Genomic DNA, 18,980 nt, shown 5'->3' with positions numbered 1-18,980 from the left:
TCATTATCACACTCAAACAGCTAAGTCGCTTCTTTAATATTCCGGAAAATTATATTCCCCCATTACACATGAGGTCAAGCCTGAAACATCAGTCAGAAGGGGCAAGATGCAGGCACTTCATATGGCTGAGTGGCTCACTCTAAATAACAGCAGAGCTAAGAACAGCATTTGTTGGCGCCACACACTACAGCAAGGCCACACAGCTCAGAAATGTTGCTGAACTATTACATACACTTTCATTCTGTTCTATTTTTCTCTTATTGTATACCATTTTATTGTCTTGGCAGAATCTACAGACCACAGAGCTCCACTGTCTTTGTTCAGCTCTCCAGACTGCTGTACGGCAGGACATACCTCAGTTAGATAGTAGATGTTTCATCAGTTATACCCTGCATTCCCAAATGCGTGAATGCGTCATCCTTATGGTAATGCTATCTTGGTTTTTTACCTCCTAATACATTCGAGATGTAAATTGACAAGAGATTGCCACAGCAGAAATGGATAAAACATTTCAAAATTACATTTATGCCAAATATCATGTACTTTCCAAATTACTTTTGCTGGTTTTAGAAAACAATGCAGGGAATCACCTCAGGGGAAAATGGCAGACAGCCTTACACAGAGGTCATAGAGAAATAGAGTCTTCATCTAATTCAATTAACTGCTTTCAGTTAGATCCCAAATGGTACAGGCAAACATTTGTTCTATTTCAGGCATATTCTAAGAAATGAATCATTCTCCTTTCCCACTACACACAGGCACGACAAAATATCACACACTCAACTATTTTATTGTTCAGAATTTGAAAAATCTCAAGACAGACGTCTTTATGATTTACAGTGACATCTCATAATTTAGGAAACCATCTGAAGGCTTCAAATATTGTAAAATAAGGCTTCAAATATTGTAAAATTCTACAAATAGCATTACAAAAAGTAGCAAAGTTAATAGCTACAACAATGAAAAATGGTTTTGAAAGCAAATAGACACACCAAATTCACCAAGCTGGAACTCTGAATTACAGCTCTTGGAGATTTATACGCTATCATAAATGGCAAAAGACAGTAAAATCACACAGAAAAGTACTTCTGCATTTGGACTCTCATGCTGGCTTCAATCCCTATGAGATATTCGAAGGCAAAGTGCCAATTGATCAATATGTTACTATTTAATGTGCAGTAAGTGCTACTGAGGAAAAATCAGAGAAACATTGCCTGTTAGCAGAGTCTGCTGTACTGCTGGCAGGAAGGAGTGCACGAAGTTGTGGATCACCCCATGTGGTAAGACAGCAGCCAGAAGTCTGATTCAGAATTAACAAAAGGAAACAGAGGGCGATGCTCAGCGTGAACACAAACGCGCATAAAGCCAGGCAGATTTCATTACTGAAGATTTTAATTTTGATTAAATGCTTCCTTTTATATCAGGTCACATTCATTGTTTTCTACCCTGTGTTTTCTTTAATACTTTAATACACAGGGAACATTAAGTTGCATAACTTCAGTGTTGCAGCGGAAGATAGCATCTTTAATAACAGCAACAAAAGAGGTGCTGGCATCCACCACTGTCCAACTTTGGGATGCTCTGAGGCAGTGTGGGCTGGCAGGGGCTTTGTGGCATGCAGGACAACACATCAGCACTAACCACCAAAGCAAAAGGAAAGTGGATGACTGCAAGGTGAGCTTAGGCTGTTTGAAATGGGAACTTGCAAATGCATCCAAGGCGAAGCAAACCAACGTGATGGAAAGGGCTGTGAAAGGCAGAAAGTATCAAGGTGGTGAGTACATTTGGGGGAAATACTGCATTTCCCTTTCTTTCACAGCCTGTGAGAAACTGCAGTACAGGGCAAATCCTCAAAAACTTCCCAGGAAACTATGGCAGTAAAGAAATTTTAACATGTAATTTTAGTAATTTGACAGTTGTCTTTTTTCCGCCTTGTTTTTGGTGTTTCTTCCTACACACAATGAAACTTAAGTCTGGATAAAATTCAACAGACAACATTCTTCTTGATTCCATATGAGTATGGGTACCCTCAGCAGTACCTACACTCAATTTCCCTTGCCCCTACAAACCTGAGCTGTGGAGTGCATGGTGCACTCACTCTTACAAAGACCCACCAACTCTGTTAATTAAATTCCCACCCATGCTGAGCAGCCCCTAAAGGTTAATTTCCTAGATTTCCATTCAGAATTGTTATAGAGAGAAAAAGCAAAAGTCGTATTGTGCGAGACGAGGATCCTTTCAATTCTCCATGAACTCTGAATTAATTCTCAAGTCAGTTCAGTGGCCTGGTTCTTTTCTGTATGTTTAAGCACAAAAAGTAAGGTTGAAAACATTATGAGACTTGGTCTAGACTGCCAGTACATGCATAAAAATTAATGCCATATGTTTTCAAGACCGTTTTAAAAAAGTAAATTAACTGCTATTAATTTTGGTAAAGAGGATATTTAGAAGCCACTAAACTTGCAAGATAAAGCTACTGATATCTTCTAATAGTTCACTCAGAAACAACAGAGTTAAGGGAAGAAAAACCAAAACAACCACCCCCAAAAAGTATCTGGATTGCCAAAATCCTTACACTTGTTTTTCTGATACACAATGTGACAACAGGTTTTTGTTGTTACAGGACTTTCTAGTAAATGAAAACTCCAGTGGGTGATGGATGAAACTAGAGCAGAAGATGAACAGACCCCCAACAGACCCCAACTGGAGTCTTCCTGAAATGTGCACAGTGTGGACATTGCTTCTCAGGAAAACTGTTTCTCTCTATAAGTACACCTCTTTTGGGTTGGAGTACGTGAAACTCCTTTCTGCACACATAACGAATATACAGTAGAGCTAACAATACCTGATAGCTTAAAAATTCCTTATTAATAGCCACTGTAACAATCTCAGAAATGTCAGATTAAGTTTTAAGTTCACATTACAGTGCATTTATTTCTTAGACTTTGGGTAGTGATTACAAAACCACCAGGAGCAAGAGGGCTATGCAAGCCTTATCTTGTCAGGAAACAAGAAAACACAAGTCAGCAAATAAGAATCTTCAAAGTCACCCTGTTCATTTATATATGAGAATCTAAAGCAAAAAAAAAAAAAAATATTTATTCTCTTTTCTAAAGAAAGTGCTTTGCTTCTGTTTGTGTGCTTGAATGCAATTGTTTGCCATCTTTCAGTGGGTTACCATGACAAGTCACCACTAAGAAGCTTTCCTGAACTTTCAGACTGAGGCACTACAGCTACTTCGTTCAGAAAATGCTTTTAAATAGTGAACGTTCCTAGTGTTTATACAAACTGTAAGGTGCATATAAGTATACTTATATATAATATAAGTGGTCTTCTTTGCTGTATTTCTTGTTGGTTTCACTGCAATGAGATACTTGTCTCAGAACTGAAATACTTAGAATGCTATGTAGTACCAAACCCACAATTTATGTGCACTACTGCTGCATGTTAAAACCTATTTGTGTATCTTGGATTTTTTAGGGGTAAGAAGCTGTGTCCTTATTAAAGCCACTGAAATAATATTATATACCCACAAATCCACTGAATTGATGTACTTGGTCTAAAATGGGAACCCTTAAGAGTATAACAGTAAGCAGGGAAAAACAGAGTTATAAAAGAGTTACCAAAGAGTTTATAAAAGTTATAAAGACACCAGCTATCAGAAGTAAGAAGTGTCGCTAGCATTTATTCCCATTATCGTGTCAAACTTCTCTTATCACTATGTCTGTACACATAATGCCTCGGTAGCCTTTGCTGTTCCAACATATAAAACTGTATGACAGGCAAAACTATCTAATCTCTCAGAGGAAAACAATTTAAAGAGGAAAGGGGTAACTCTATACATATTCATCTAAAAAAAGCCAGTACTAAATACCTCACTAAACTCTGCCAAGGTTCATGGAAACAATTGGGATTTGTATATACATCATTTGGATATAGGCCATTATCAAACTATCTAGAGAATTAATCAAGAGAGGACACTCTCAGCAAAAGAAGACTGATGCTACATAATCAGAAACACCAGAGCTGTAAACAATGGGAATGCACATTATTCCCAAACAGCATAAATAATTTAAGACTTCCAGAACTGAAATTAATCTACATACCATTTGAAGCACACAGATCCACCAATTCAGACAGAATAATGAAAGGTAAGGGGAAAACAGATGGATAATTAAAAAGATACTTTTCAAGTGGGAATAGTCTTAGCTTCACACTGCTGGTACCAAGAAATATATATCAAGAAAATCCTATTACATGCATGTATATTTTATATGATTGGGTTTTTTTCCAGAAGGGATTGGTTTTGAGGTTTTTTTTCCCTACAGTCTGATTGGACAGTGAACCTGCTATATCTATCAACATCTGTCTGATTAACTCTTCATCTCTTTGAAGCATCATTGTTTTATAGGGCACTATTTGCAGAGAGATGGAAACAATCTCATTTGCCCGTATTTGAGATGGGCATTCTTCCCTTAAACCCCCACTGCCCTACAAGTCAGCACCCTTTCATCCCCAGATGAAGTCTCCACAGCGTACTTCAAAGGAAAAAGATACTTATGGTGTCTTAACCTTTCCTTTGAAACTGAATCTGTAGATCCAGTATCACCTAGCAAGGCTAATTGCATAGTATGCAAGGGAATTACTATTATTTCAATATAACCCACCACAGAGAAATGATGAAAGCTGAGGCACTGTTGCAACAGGCTTTACATAAAGACAGCACCACAAACACACTATCAAAGGCAAGTACCTTGCACAAACACAAGCACAACAGGAAAATGTCACAAATTATCTGTATAATCTGAAAAATTACTTTCAAATATCAGCCAGCTTACCCTGCAAAGAAAACCTTGGGAGAAGAGGAAAAATAGTGAAGAAAAGAAAAGAGAGAGGGTATGTGATTTCACAGTTAGATGTTACCATACTTCTTTCATCTTATTAACTTGCTATACTCCGTGTTTTATGTTCTAATCTCCTTACCCTCTGCAAGTTTTACATTTTCCTATAACACAGATCTAAATTAATTTAAAAGCTGATTTAAAATAAAGTAGAAAAACATGGAAATCCAACAGAGGAACTAATAGGAGCATTTAATCATTTAAAAAAATATATATTTCTCATGCAGAAAGCAACAGTGCTAAAAAAGAGTAGCATGTGCAAAAATAGAAGCATGACCTAAACAGTTTGGAAAACTTTTACTGCATGAAACAGCTTCTACTGCAAGAATGCAAAGGAAAGGTAACTAATTTGGAGACAACTATCATTTTTAAATTAGAAGAACAGTAACCTTCTATGCCTCATCACGAAAATTCATATATTCCATTAGTTCCATTAATGAAAAAATAAAACAGAAATATTGAAAACTAAGTTAGAAAAGTGCTTAAGCATGTCCCATTGTTTCTGGAGCAATAATAAGTTAAAGATAATGCTTAAAAGTTTTCTTCAGTCAGGGAGAGGTTGGTCAGTTCTCCCTCTAAATGCCAAAAGCAGAGAAAAGGTCTTGAATCTGGTAAAAGTGCATGAACAGTGTTCAGGTGAAAACCCAAACCAAGCCAAAACCCGTCAAAACCAAAACACAACAGAAAAATAAAACCCTCAAAAACCTTAAATAACACTACCAACCGTATTTTTTATAGGATGGGAGCTATCTTCTCTATTACTTCCTTACCAAAGAGTGGAGAGGTGCAATTACATGACCTGCATTCAGCATTGCTTTGTGTCACCTGTGATTTTACACCAGGGACCACCTGAGTCAGAATGCAGCAGTTAAGCCTAAATTCACCACAGCCTAGAATGCAGTAAGAGGATCCAGCCCCACGTGAGGTACCAGGGATTGAAAACAGCTTTGTCCATTTATGAAATACAGCACACAATATTTATTTTTGTTGTTACATTTACCATATGAGGTTGGAAATCAGTACAGTAGTACTTTTTGCACACACACACCGATATATATATAGATATATATATATATATGTATTTATGTATTTCCACACTGTCCACATACTCTATCAAGATCAACACCTTTTGTTTCCCACATTCCCAAATAAATGTAGAGTACTAACGTGTGTATGTGTTGTTTATCCCTAAATAAAATGCACTAGAATTTAAATATGTTTACTTTAGGCAACATGATCAGTCAGTAACAATCAGTCATGTTTTCAAATGCAGCCAGATTCTTCAGGAACGGGCTGGATGTTACTCAGTAACTTCAATTATTTTTCCACGTGAGCCTATTAGTAGCACCTACATTCAGCCAACACTGAAACAATCATCGAGTATTTTTAAAGATATCTGATGTCAGATGTAAAAGTTTCAGAGGCAACAACTATGAAAAAGAGCACAGAAAATAAGGTTACTTTTAATTATACACAGAAATAATTATCTAGCAGAGAATAACACTATATTGATGTGGTAATTAAAATATTGTATTCTGAAAGATAAATATATTAGCAAGCCAGAAGGACCTGGTCTGATTTTATTAACTTTAATAGAGAGGAAATAGAGTTAAACAGATGGCACTCAGTATTTCTCAATGAATTCAGCATCTGTGAGTACATGTTGCATAAATGCCAATTAAAATGTGTCCGAGTAAATTTAATTCCCTTGCTGATAGAATGTAAGCCAACCTAGCTGGCTAAAGATCAAGGTTAACCTTAATCGTCTGCTCAACTTGTAGCAAGTTGCTCTAAAATTGTACAGAAATTCCCAGTGAAATAATAAAACAGTGTTCCTATTGATTTGTGTTCATTTACATTCATAATTCTCTTCTCAAGTGTTGGGCCAAAGCACAAAGGGGGAAAAAATATAGTACTCTGTGAATCGTTTCACAAGTCTAAACTGAAAAAATATTTCTTTGGTTTAAAAAGCTTCTGCAGAAATATTCTGCAGAACTTCTCCTTTGGGTAATTTTATGAAGTAATTATTTTAGAAGTGACCTGATTATTTTTATGAACTACACAAGACACTTTTTAATTTCCTCTGCTCTATTACTGGCAAACTACCACTATCTTATATTAGGTTGTCATCTAATTTTGTCATAGAATGCAAAGTGAATTTCTAGTATTATACAATCAAATACAAATTAAAAAGACTATATTGAAAAGATAAAGCAATACTGTTATGCAACCCTATAGCAGTTCTAATTTAATTTAGCATTTTAGTGTCTTGTAATAAGGCAGAGAAGAACAGAACACCTTAGTTATAAAAAAAAGAAAAAAACCCCACCAAACACCATCCAATGGCAAAACTCTGAAAACTTGGACATTTTGCCATATATTTCAAGAATCGCAAAGTGCAGTGTAGTAGGTTTGTACCCAGGAAAACTAGGCATCCACCCTTATGAGAAAAAAGAAGGCAATTTTGTGATGTGCTGAGCCATCCATAAAAATTTGTTATCATTGACTAAACTGGGGAAAATGTACACCAAGCAAAGCTTGGATCTTTTGCAAAGCTAATCAATTAAGTCCCTTTATACATAATCCATGTGTGCAGTCTTTTCCCATACCAATTATTTCATGCTGGCAGCGTTTTGTTGAGGGAAAAGCCAGTCAGAAACTATAAAACATACAGCCCAACAGCAAATGAAATTAAATGCCAGAAGTGCAAATTACTATCTAGGAAATGAAATCTGAACTATTCATGCATGTATACATACTAGCAATAAATTAAATTACGGCAGTCAGGGAAAAGACTGAAATGTCATCAGAAAGAGTGCAATGGAAACAGTTGTGCCACAATCAGCAACAATAAAAGAAAAGCTTTCCCTGAAAGTGGGAAAACAAAAGGTTTACCTCTGTTCTCTACAACAGCAGGAATAAAATGACTCAGCAAGACCTCGATGCATTTTTAGATTACAGAAATCATACTGGATTTTGAACAGTTCACTAATTCAGCAAAATCCACTTCTTGGGCAGTTCTGCAAGATGGCATCATCATGTCTTTTATAGGAGGTCAGTGCTCAACAATGCCCAAAAGGAGCCTCATTTTCAGACCTATTAATCAGTGCTGAGGAGCACCTTGGAAAATCAGGTCCCTAACCATTTTAAGAACCACAGATAGTGGTACAGGAGAAGAAAGGAAATAAAAATAAAAACACCCAACGCAAAGCCAGGGTCAACAGACATGCTTCCTAAATTAAATTATGAATGGGGTAATGTCAGCAGAATTTTCAGATAATGATTTAAATAAGTAGGGACAGTGCCCTACTCCTGACTGCTTTTTCACTGGTAGTCCTTTATTGCAACAGAGACCACAGAAGGAACAGTAAAATACTAAAATCTTGAGGTAGTCAGAGGTTCTGTAGTACATGTCTGACTATATAATATACTGGGGAAAGACTCACATGGTCCAAAAATCAGAAAACTTGTCATTTAAAATACCACTAGAAGGTAAGATAAATTCAGAGCACAGTCAGCATTCAGCACAGGGGAAGGCTGATGAAAAGGAAGACAGATGGACAGGGCAACTTGAGGGTGAGCAAACAAATAATGGTGTCCACTTCAAGCCCTTCCTGGTTGCTACCTTTACCTTTTGGGAGAAGCATTTTTGCTTGACTTACCTGAAAAGAGGATTTGTGGGGAAGAGCAAATTCCAAGGGACAAATGAACAGCCCCCAATCATCAGATTTGTTTTAATCCCCTGCAGGAGTGCACCAGCAAAGAGGAAGAAGAGGCCTGTGTTCTGTGTCCTCCTTTTGTACCTCTTTGGCTGTGCAGTTATTATTCCTGATTGCACCTGTGCTTGATTTCTGCACCTGGCTAAGTTTCCAACCCTTTTCAGAGGCTTTATATCCTTGAACTTTAAAGTTTCAAAGATGGGATGGGTCCATTCCCCCAATCAGTTGACAACACTGAATGTCACGTACATCACATCAAACTACAAGACTTTTGAGAGTGGATTCTGAGCTTTTGATGGCAGAAGTATCTCCAGCTTCACACATAAGATTCGCTACTGTTGATTCAGACATATTTTTCTCAAAGTTCTTGGAAAACAAAAGGCAGACAGACCACCTAACAGGATGGATCAGGCCCTACCAAGCAATAATCCTCACGATGATTGTAGTGATACTTAGATTAGATTCTTTACTCCAGCTTGCAATGTGCGAAATAATATGATTCAACAGTTGCTGTAATTTGCACAAAGACTAAGCACTTAAAGATTCAACTGAGCAGCTTTCATTGTCTTCTACTGTAACTATTACTCCATTTAGTCAGAAGAGGTGACCTTCTAGTAACCTTGTACAGTGGCTATAAATGAATGGAAATTTGACCTCACTTTAAGACCTCCATAAAAAGAATTATACTGCAATGATTTTGCATCTTTATGTCAGCATGTCAGATAAATATTTTATTCAGTTGCTAACTGGATAATGCATTTTCAAAACAACTCTCAGTGCTGAATGCATTTTTTAAATATATTGCTAAATGAAGCACAAATTCAACTAATTTTTAAATATTTAAATATACTTGACATTTAAGAAATATTGGACATATTTTCCTTAGTACAAACGCATTACGCATTTAAAAAGTTTTAGCTGCCATTAGGAAGAAGTCCCTATGAATAATACATCTTTTTCTAACGTCTTTTTATGTACACAAAAACATCAATTTGTACCTGGCTTAAAAGAAATCTAAATTACAGGTAAGCCATCTAATGTGTCCCTTACTACCTTTTGGCAAGATTAGACTAATCAGAGTTTTTCCACTAAATTACCCAGATCAACAGAAACCCTGCACAATTGTATCCTGCTCTCTAAAACAGCACATGATCTTTGCTCATGTGGGTAATTGCCAGGGTGGAAAATTGCAGTGAGGATGATGGTACAGATGTTCTTTTTCAGTTGACCAAACAAAATGAAAGAAAACAAGGAATTCCTGTTTCATAATGAATTATATTTAAAATGCACTGGTTTATACACATTTGCACACACATAAACAAATATAATGGGGATTTTCAACAGATTTTTCTAATGGAAGATTACATTCTTCTGTTGATGGTATAGGAAAAGATTAGGTTTGAAGGAAGGGAAAGTATTAAGAAAGCATCAACATGTGAAAAACAAATGTTCAATGTTGGCAACTTACAAGAATGCACGCTAGGATACTTATTAAGATGAAGTTCTTGAAGGGGATTTCAAAGCAGGATAGTTACACTGGAGCCAGTCTTGTTCACTTGTGTGCAAGGACAAAAGAAAAGCAACCTTATCACTGACAGGAGAAAAAAATGATTTGCCTGCACCCGTTATTAGTGCTGCATTTACTGGTCCCCATGGCTGAAACCAGCAATGGCACTTCAGGGGAATGAAGGGAGGTCACTGAGTGATGTCCTCTGTATTCACCAGAGACTGCTGCAGAGCCATGCTCACAGAAAGGACAGCCCAGTCTGTTTTCCAGACCTCACAACCCCCTGCCCTCCTCCCATCTTGCTCTCCTCTCCCCACAGGTACTCCTGGCTCTGTACGCCTTTGGGAGCAGTTCTCTGTTATATATTTGTTCAGTGAGGTTTTACCAAATCGTGGTGGTGTTCTGCTTTTTTTTTCCTTACCATTAACTGTTTTAAATTGTACCCAATGCCTATCCTTAAGCAAAACTGCTGTTACAGCTGAGCATTTTTAACATTTAGGTTATTTCCAGAACTGCCCTGCCCCTCTCAAATACAAGTCAAGCAAACAAACAAGGCCTAGCCATTTCTTTGCACTGGTTGCACCAATGGCAATACAGAGTGATAGAGGTTTTTCTACATTACAAGGACTCCCAACAACAAAAAAAAGGAGACATGGAACCAGGCAATGGTGGTGGAGAGCTTAGAAGAGCACCTATCTGAAGCCAGAACTCCACAGAATTGCTTAATGTAAGTGACATGATTTTGCAATATTATATGCACTGTTATGTATGCATATCCTGTATAATCTCTAACCAGGAACGGGGATGGAACTGTTCTTCCTATCAACCTCAAGAATGTGTTTTATTTATCCTCAGTTGGAAAAAAGTAATTGAAAACATCTGAGAAGTGCTTTAACAGTAACAAAGAAATAATTACTGAGAGTTACAGATGGAAAGTGTAAATACACTATTTTCGAGCACTTCCTAGTGTTACCTGTAGGGAGGAGAGTCAGTTCCCATTTGTTTCCTCTACTGAGCACATAGCCATAATTACAGGCTGGGCTCACTCTCTTTTTTGCAGTTCAGCTTTATGGGCAACCAAGACAAAAGCACTGCATGTTTTGGGCTACATTTGTCTCTAAACCAGCCTGTCAAGGATCCATCACACAGGGCAGGTTCCTGAGATTGCTGACCATCTCTCAAATCAGCAAGTGACAAAGAGTCAGAAAACCCATTTCATTTCTATGTAAAAGCCTAACACCAAGAGACTTAGTTGATGACTACAGGATCTATCATCCTCTTACACTTTCAAATATTTGCTGCAAGAGAAAGGAAGAGAGAAGGACAACGTAGAGAGTGACTTATTCACTGCCTCATAATGAAAGAAAGTAATTTGGATTATCTTTCCCTCTTCCCCAATCCAAACCCCAGCCTGTGGTGCAGGATTTTAGCCACTTGTGTCTGGTTGAGCTAAACACTGAATAGTGTGTTTCCCGTTGCCTTGCCCTGGCTACAGCTCTGAGAAGAGCTGAAAAAAACCTTTTTCTGCAAAAGATATCGGACTATTTGTGAACTATTTCTTGACCTGAATTGAATCACTGAATAACTTGAAAAAATATACGTTTAAATTTCAAGAATGTCATAATAATAATAATAATATTTTAACTGTCCCCCATGCAACACTGGGAAGGAAAGGGTATTAGAACTGGCACCCACAATATATATGTTGGTGGCACACACAGGTTACCCCTCATACCCAAGAGGTCAGCAATTAAATTTATTTCTACATGTGATTCATGGAGAAACTTTTAATGCTTTTAATGTCTTTCTGAACAATGTCTCAAACACCAAGCATTTGGTTTATGTAAGCAATAAAATTGGCAGCTCCAGCCTATGCTTATTTGTGAGTTGTGTTCTCCACAAAAAGTTAGGCATCCTACCAGAGTAATTTAGTTTGCAGCAGATTTAGGCTTCAAGCTGCTCTAAGTATATGGTGTTGAAAATAATCTTGTTTTACAGTGATACTGTCAAAATTCTTTCCCTTACCAAACATGTCAGCATTTAATTTACTAAGTAGTACTTGTAGCTTATAATAAAACTATCACATTTTTGATGCCATGTTCATAGGAACAGCTGGATGTGCACACTACAGAATTCACCAGTATTCACATGATGCTTCACGATGCAAAGATGAACTAAAAATTTGGTTCTTCCAATAAAAGTGAAGTTTAATCAAGAAGTATATAATTATCCATACCAAAATGAGAATACTAGGACTCATTCAGGTTAATTTACTGATGTTTCATGGTTTTGTCTAAAAGATTGCAAAAAATCAGCAATGTTAGAAATGGATCATGTGGGGTTATTGTCCAGGTCCAAAATCTGTGACGCCCTGTAACTCAGCACCTGAAGTGACAAAACCACTTGTCAGCATTTGCAAATCTGGGAACAGAACCACACTGATTGACTGTATTGTGCAAACCTGCCCTTGCTTTCCCTAGTCCCAGTTTCCTGGCTGAAATAAACACATGGCTTTCCACACAGCCAAAGGTCACAAAACATTAGAAACATGAAGGCTGTATGAAAACCTCAAATAGATGTAGAGCATGACCTAGATCTAGACGTAAATATTGAGAAGATTTAGCTCACTGAGCCCTTCAGAAACTAAAATGGGTTTATGTTAATGAAAATCCTTCCATCCTCTTCATACTGCCACAAGTCTATTCACATATGTTAAGAAATTCAACTTATGCATAGCTTTCTGTTCTTAGTGTCCTATGGTTGCCACAGACAGATACATCTTGAACACATTATCAATGTTAACCTGAGAAAATATTAACAAGATACTTCCACTGTATTTTTATACCCACATTAAATTCTGAAATGAAAGTCTCAAACCAAACCATTAAACAGATTTAAATAATACTGAAATTGTACAACTAAGATTTTTCTGTGGCCTGTTTATAACACAAAAAGCATTTAGATATGGATCTGGTAATTTCCATTCACCTGTTCTAATGGGAGCATGAGGTTAATAAAAGATGCAGATTTAAATAAGAAGTACCATAATTGGAACCTCATCTTTAGGTTTGCTCTCATACTATCAAATCCTGCAGAGAAAATGGCTGTCAGATTCCTGGGGCAAAATATATAAGGACTTCATATCACTGACTTTTATTGGATAATGAGGCTGCTGTCATACCTGGGTCTAGGCAACCATTTTATGTGCGCTCAAATTAAATTTACATTCTTTAACAAGCTCCTTGAAGCCCTGTTGACATTAGGTGTACTCTAATTATTGCTGGACTTTAAAGTTTTAAGTAATCGCATTAGCTTGAATCAAGTCAGATTGTTAAAGTTAAGGAACAGCTACAAGAGATGACAGGAAGAAAGAGGACTGCAGCTCAAAATATTCACAGAGATGTACTACACACAAGCAATATACTCTTCCATAGGTTTCTATGTTTTCAAATTGCCTAAATATTGATAATTTTCAGTGAAAAGACAAAAAATTTAAATCTTCTCAGAATCTGCACCCACTATTCAATTCCGACCACAAGCTGAAGAAATCATTTTATTGCCTCCCATCCCTTTCTCACAAACAAAACCCCCAAACTAAGAATCAACAGTTCCACATACTTAAAAATTACATATTTATATATGCATATTTATACACAAACAAATATGCACATGCTCACTACTTGTTTGTCAGCAGTCCTAAAAAATCAGGAGATCCCCCAAAAGTCCTGGCACCTCCCAAGATCTTGACAGTGGCTCTGTGCCCTGATTTCAGATGAGGCCTTGGGGTTGTAACAACTACGCAAGGACCAATACAAGCATCTGATTCTAAGCAAACCTGCCTGCAAGCATATTGTGGGTTTTTTTGGTTTGTTTTTTTTTTTTTTTTCCTGGTTTGCTGTTGATTTTATAAAAATAATTTTAAAAGCCTCATTCACAGGCCAGCTCCTATGTAATTTACCTGAGAGCACTTTTCAGCTAAATCATGACTGCTCCCATGGTTGTGGCTGTGACTCTGTAACACTGCTGCAAACTGATTGCAAGACACTGTAATGCAGGATTTTCATTTAAAGAAAGGCATGGAGAAGAAAAGAGGAACTGATAAAGTAATGCCAATCACCAAACTTATGCCAACAAAGCAAATTCAAAATCGAAGATGAAATGTAATTCCTTGTTTATTGCATAGAATAATTATCTATGATTTTATAATTGGGCACACTCATAGAGACGATACCAAATTTAAAAGCATTGTATAAAACCACCTCCACAAAACAGACAGATGTTCTTTTACAGCTGTTCTTTTTGTTTCCTTTGGTGGAAAAGGTTAGCCTGTTATGATTTTGAAGTGGTTAAGAACTGTTTCCTTACACAAACTTGTAGCCCAAGGACAAATGCATTCTTATGTGTAGTAAGTGCAATGTGTTTCTAACAAAACCAATAAACTTTCGTGCTAAAGTGTTTTACCACCACTAACAGATGATTCCAATATTCTATGAATTAATTCATTTTACTTATGCTAGTATGTATTCTTATGGATTTTTAAAAACTCAGACTCTGGTCTACCATTAGTTTTGCATCAGGCAGTTGTAATCAAGCAATCAAATAGTTTTCTGAACTAAAATTAAGCTAATACCTAGATAAAATGAGTGAATCTTGGGTTTGTAACAGTGGAATCTCCACAGAAAGAGAGCCAAACCAGTAACTTGTAAAACTCAACTCCATTTCAGTGACACTGAAATAACACAAGGATTTATGAATAGTTTCTCTCCTTGTTACACCCAGATTACTGTGTCATCTGGGTAAGGCTGAAGACTTAAAGAACATTTCATCTAAACTAATAAAGCTATTTACTGATTCTGAACTAAGTGCTGAAGTTTACTTCTAATGAGTGTTGACTGATCTTGGCAAAGAAAGTGAATTAGAATACACATAGCTGAGCCAGACAAGTCATCACTAGTCAGTAAGACCCCCGGGACAGAATGAAGAAAAATTGTCTCTCAGCTTATTTTTTTTCTGAAGGATCACCACAAACGCTCATGTTGATAGTAGCACTATCTTGACATCCTTTCAGAGCTGTTCTTAGCACTGGTAATATCTTGCCCTGATGAGAATTTTTTTACAAGTTAAAAAATGAAGCCATTTTAACAGTTCATTTTTTTTTTATCTACCCAAACACTTATAACACACTCATCACCCCCATGTTTGCAAGCCTGAGATTTGAGTGTTGTCACACAAAGAATTAGTGTGCAAATCCCGCAGGGCCTCGAGTGCTCCATGTCAAACTGGCTTCCAGTGAAGCAGCTCTGGGGTGGCAAAGGGCTCTGCTCCAAGGGGTGCTGGACTGGTGGTCTGAGGATCCAGCTGGTTTGACTCAGCTTTTCCTGACACCCTCAACAACTCAAGTCTCATCTCTCTGCCTTAGTCTCCAAACAGAACAGAAGCAGTGATCTCTCTCAAAACCTGTGTCTAGAAAGCCTAAATAAAAACTCTGTCTCCATGAGCATTCTCAATAAAAATGAACTAAATATCACTCAAAGGTTCAAGGTGTTATCTTATCTAATTGTGTCCACCAAAAAGCAATGCTGTAAGGATTTTATGAATGTCACCAGCACTGTCACTCTCGTGAAATGAAAATATGAAAAATAATCCCAACCTAACAAACATGAAGTACCCTGCAGATGAAAGCTTTGCTCCTTTCACTCAGTTAAAGTTCATGAAACTCTCAAAGAACAGCAAGGCAGAGGGACAACGCTCTGATGTTGTCACTTGATTTACAGTTTCATGTGTGCTTACATTTGTTCTGTTTTAATTTTAGTTTTGGTAAATTTAACTTCCACTGACCTCTCATAATTTTCTCCACAGTTCAGCTGTCTTTAAAATAAAGAAATTTCATGTACAGTGCAATAGAGAAGTGTTGCTAGAGCCAGATAAATCAAGCCTTCTGTAAAACTTTTCAGGTGTAAAATCAGAATGAAAACAAGACAAATTCTCCCAAAACAATATTTAAAGGTTTAGTCTTATATTTCATTTGTGTAAGTTGCAGGCTCCAATGACATTTGGCTAAAACAAAGCAAAACAAAACCACAGTAAAAAAAACCCCAAACGCCTCAAACTCAAACCCTCTATTTGGCAATGACAGGTATTAGAGGCAGATGATTTGGAACACAACATTTCTGGGATCGCATTATTCTACTGACCTTAGCACCACACAGGAAGCTGGAACTGCTCAAAAACTACTTTAGAGACATCAAAAACATTCTCAGCCTAATATTATGATGATAATAATAATAAAAAAAGTATTTCCCTTAAATAATAAAAACAGTATTTCCCTTTAAGTAAGCGTGCATCTGCTTAGCCTCTCTGTGCAAAGGACTCAGCTCCTTTGCTCCCTGGAGATTTTCAGCCAAGCCATGTATTTGCTTGAATACTCATAGAAATAAGCAATTATCACCTGCCATGAATCTTTTTAAAATACATTGTGAGATGGTCCTGGTTCTCTTTAACTATGCTTTTTGTTACCCCTTTGTTTCCCAGATTAGGATCCAAGACCAAAAAATTTTGGTTAAAAATAAAAAGCCCCTCAGTGTTGGTGAAGTGTTGGAGAAGGTAATTAGCATGCCCTTTGCATACAAGTTTCAGAGAACCTGGGAAAAGAAGAAGGAATTGGGTTCTCCTCTAATTGAAACCTAGTATCCAGATAAACTTGCATACATCTAACCTTTGTTCTCTTACTACAAAGCTGCTCAATTACACATGGAAAATGGGGCACAATAAAAGCTATGGCATCTACTCACACCACAGGAATCCAGTTTAATTATTCCCACTAGCAGATATAAAGTATTTCCTAATGCAAACACTGGACTCTCAGTACACTGACATCAAGGACCTGCACTTCACAGGGATGAGGTATAAAAAGGGTTGCATTTTACACTCAGTTTAAGCACAGCATTCTTCGATGATTCTGCTATGGAATTGAAAAGACAAATATCTAAGTTTTCAGTAAAGTCCTTGCAGATTTTCTAACAGGACATATGAATATGCATATCAGATTACAGCAAAATGTATCCATTTCTGTAAACAGCCACAGAAACATAACACAGTACACTCTGTATTCATTCATTCATGGATCTGCCATTGAGATACAAGGACCTTCCTGCAGGCCTCAAGCATTTTAGTGCTTTCATGAGTGTTTTAAACAAGAGAGTAAATTGATTTGCTAACAGTTTCATCAACAAGTCAAAAGATCTTTATGGCATAAAATTGAGAACTGGAGATTCAACCTGAGTCAAATTCTTATCTTTAAAGTCCCTTCCAACCCAAACCATCCTATGACTCTGACTTATGGCAAACACTGAATGAAACCTCTAAGTAGAGGAGTTCCATCCCTGCTTTCTGCCAGTGCTCCACGTTTGACCTCGCCCATGGGCACCTCTATGTTCCCTCTCATCAGCTGCTCTCACAGGCCTCCTTTTCTGCTCTCAAGTCATCTCCAGCGTCTTCTCAGATGAGTACACAGAGGCAGCCTCCAGGCAGTGACTACAGGATGGTAACCTCAAGTACTGGAGAAATTCAAATTTATTATTGTCTGTTATTTTAAACTAAATAGATAAAAATAAATATGAGGGGAATAAGGTCCTGAATTTACAGACTGCCTTGAATCTTCTCAGAGTCTGTGGATTCTATGTGAAGTCCCCTGAAGCAGTGACTGAGTGCCAAGGCACACATCTGCCATGAGCAAAAGCTTTTATTCCAGTGACAGAATGGGAAATAGATTTTAGGAAAATATCTGTGTATTTTCATTAAAAGCATGTGTGTCATATGATCCTGGGAGGAAAAAGGATCATGATTAGGCTATACTAAAAAAAAAGTCACAAAGTTTAATTTCAGAGGAAAATCGGGATTTACACAGTCCTCCATTCTGTGCTAGCAATCCAAACATTCTCCCTTGTACCAGAAATGGTTTGGTTGCAGATCACACTTATAAAAGTAAATTTATTCTCAGTGTCTGTGGTGAACAAAATATATGCATATGTAAATTATATATGTGCATATATATTTCTTCATCCAAAATATGAGAGCTAATATAGGGTCTCTGTTGAGAACCATGTTCAAAGGTACACTTAAACACAAAGAAGCCTTTTAAATATTACATTTTTAACTTGATATATAATTCAAAAAGATGTTGGATAAATGAAATGTTTTAGACAAATGTGTAAGATTCACCAGTTTAACTTCTGTACAGAGATATATACACATCTTTGCCATACACACATCTTTGCCATACGCACATCTTAAAATTACTACCATGTGCCAAATAAACTTTTACAGATGTTCAGCAGCAGAGTTCAAAGAAACTGCATTGTGTCTTCATTGATATATACGAACCAAATATGTAAAAACAAAGAGATGTCAAGATATCAAATGAAGTGTCCATTTGCTGATGTTCAGATAAATGAGAGATGCAGGGCTGCTAATATTCTTTCTTTCCCATTACTTGAATTACATTCAAACGATACTCTGCAGCTATTTTGAGCTTCCATCATGAAGCATTCCAGCTAAGCTATGACATGTTTTAAAGTGACTTTTTCTACAAAAACTGGGTATTTCTACGTGTGTGAAATCCTCCTCTGAGAAACTTTTGTGTGCACACATAGAAACTGTCTCTCAGCATTATATGCATTCTTGAGGGAAAAACACACTCCTTTTGGGGTGCAGTCACTTCTTGAAATTTGATCACAAAAAACGATTAGGGTTTTTGCTTGGTAAAACCAGTAATATCCTAGAAAAGGTAAGCCTTAATAAGGCATCACCTCTGCTTTTATTTTTTATTGCTTTGAAGGCAATTACTCTGCAAAT

At 37.0% G+C, this 18,980-nt stretch overlaps 1 protein-coding gene across 8 annotated transcripts in view; it reads right to left on the bottom strand.

The window, feature by feature from the left end:
* The window catches only part of ROBO1 (roundabout guidance receptor 1), a 698,238-nt gene that overhangs the window by 122,798 nt on the left and 556,460 nt on the right, over nucleotides 1–18,980 (bottom strand). The window lies entirely within an intron of this gene.

This window comes from Corvus cornix, chromosome 1 (genome assembly GCF_000738735.6).
Source record: "Corvus cornix cornix isolate S_Up_H32 chromosome 1, ASM73873v5, whole genome shotgun sequence".
Lineage (NCBI taxonomy): Eukaryota > Metazoa > Chordata > Aves > Passeriformes > Corvidae > Corvus > Corvus cornix.
This window is presented reverse-complemented; position numbering and strand designations above follow the sequence as displayed.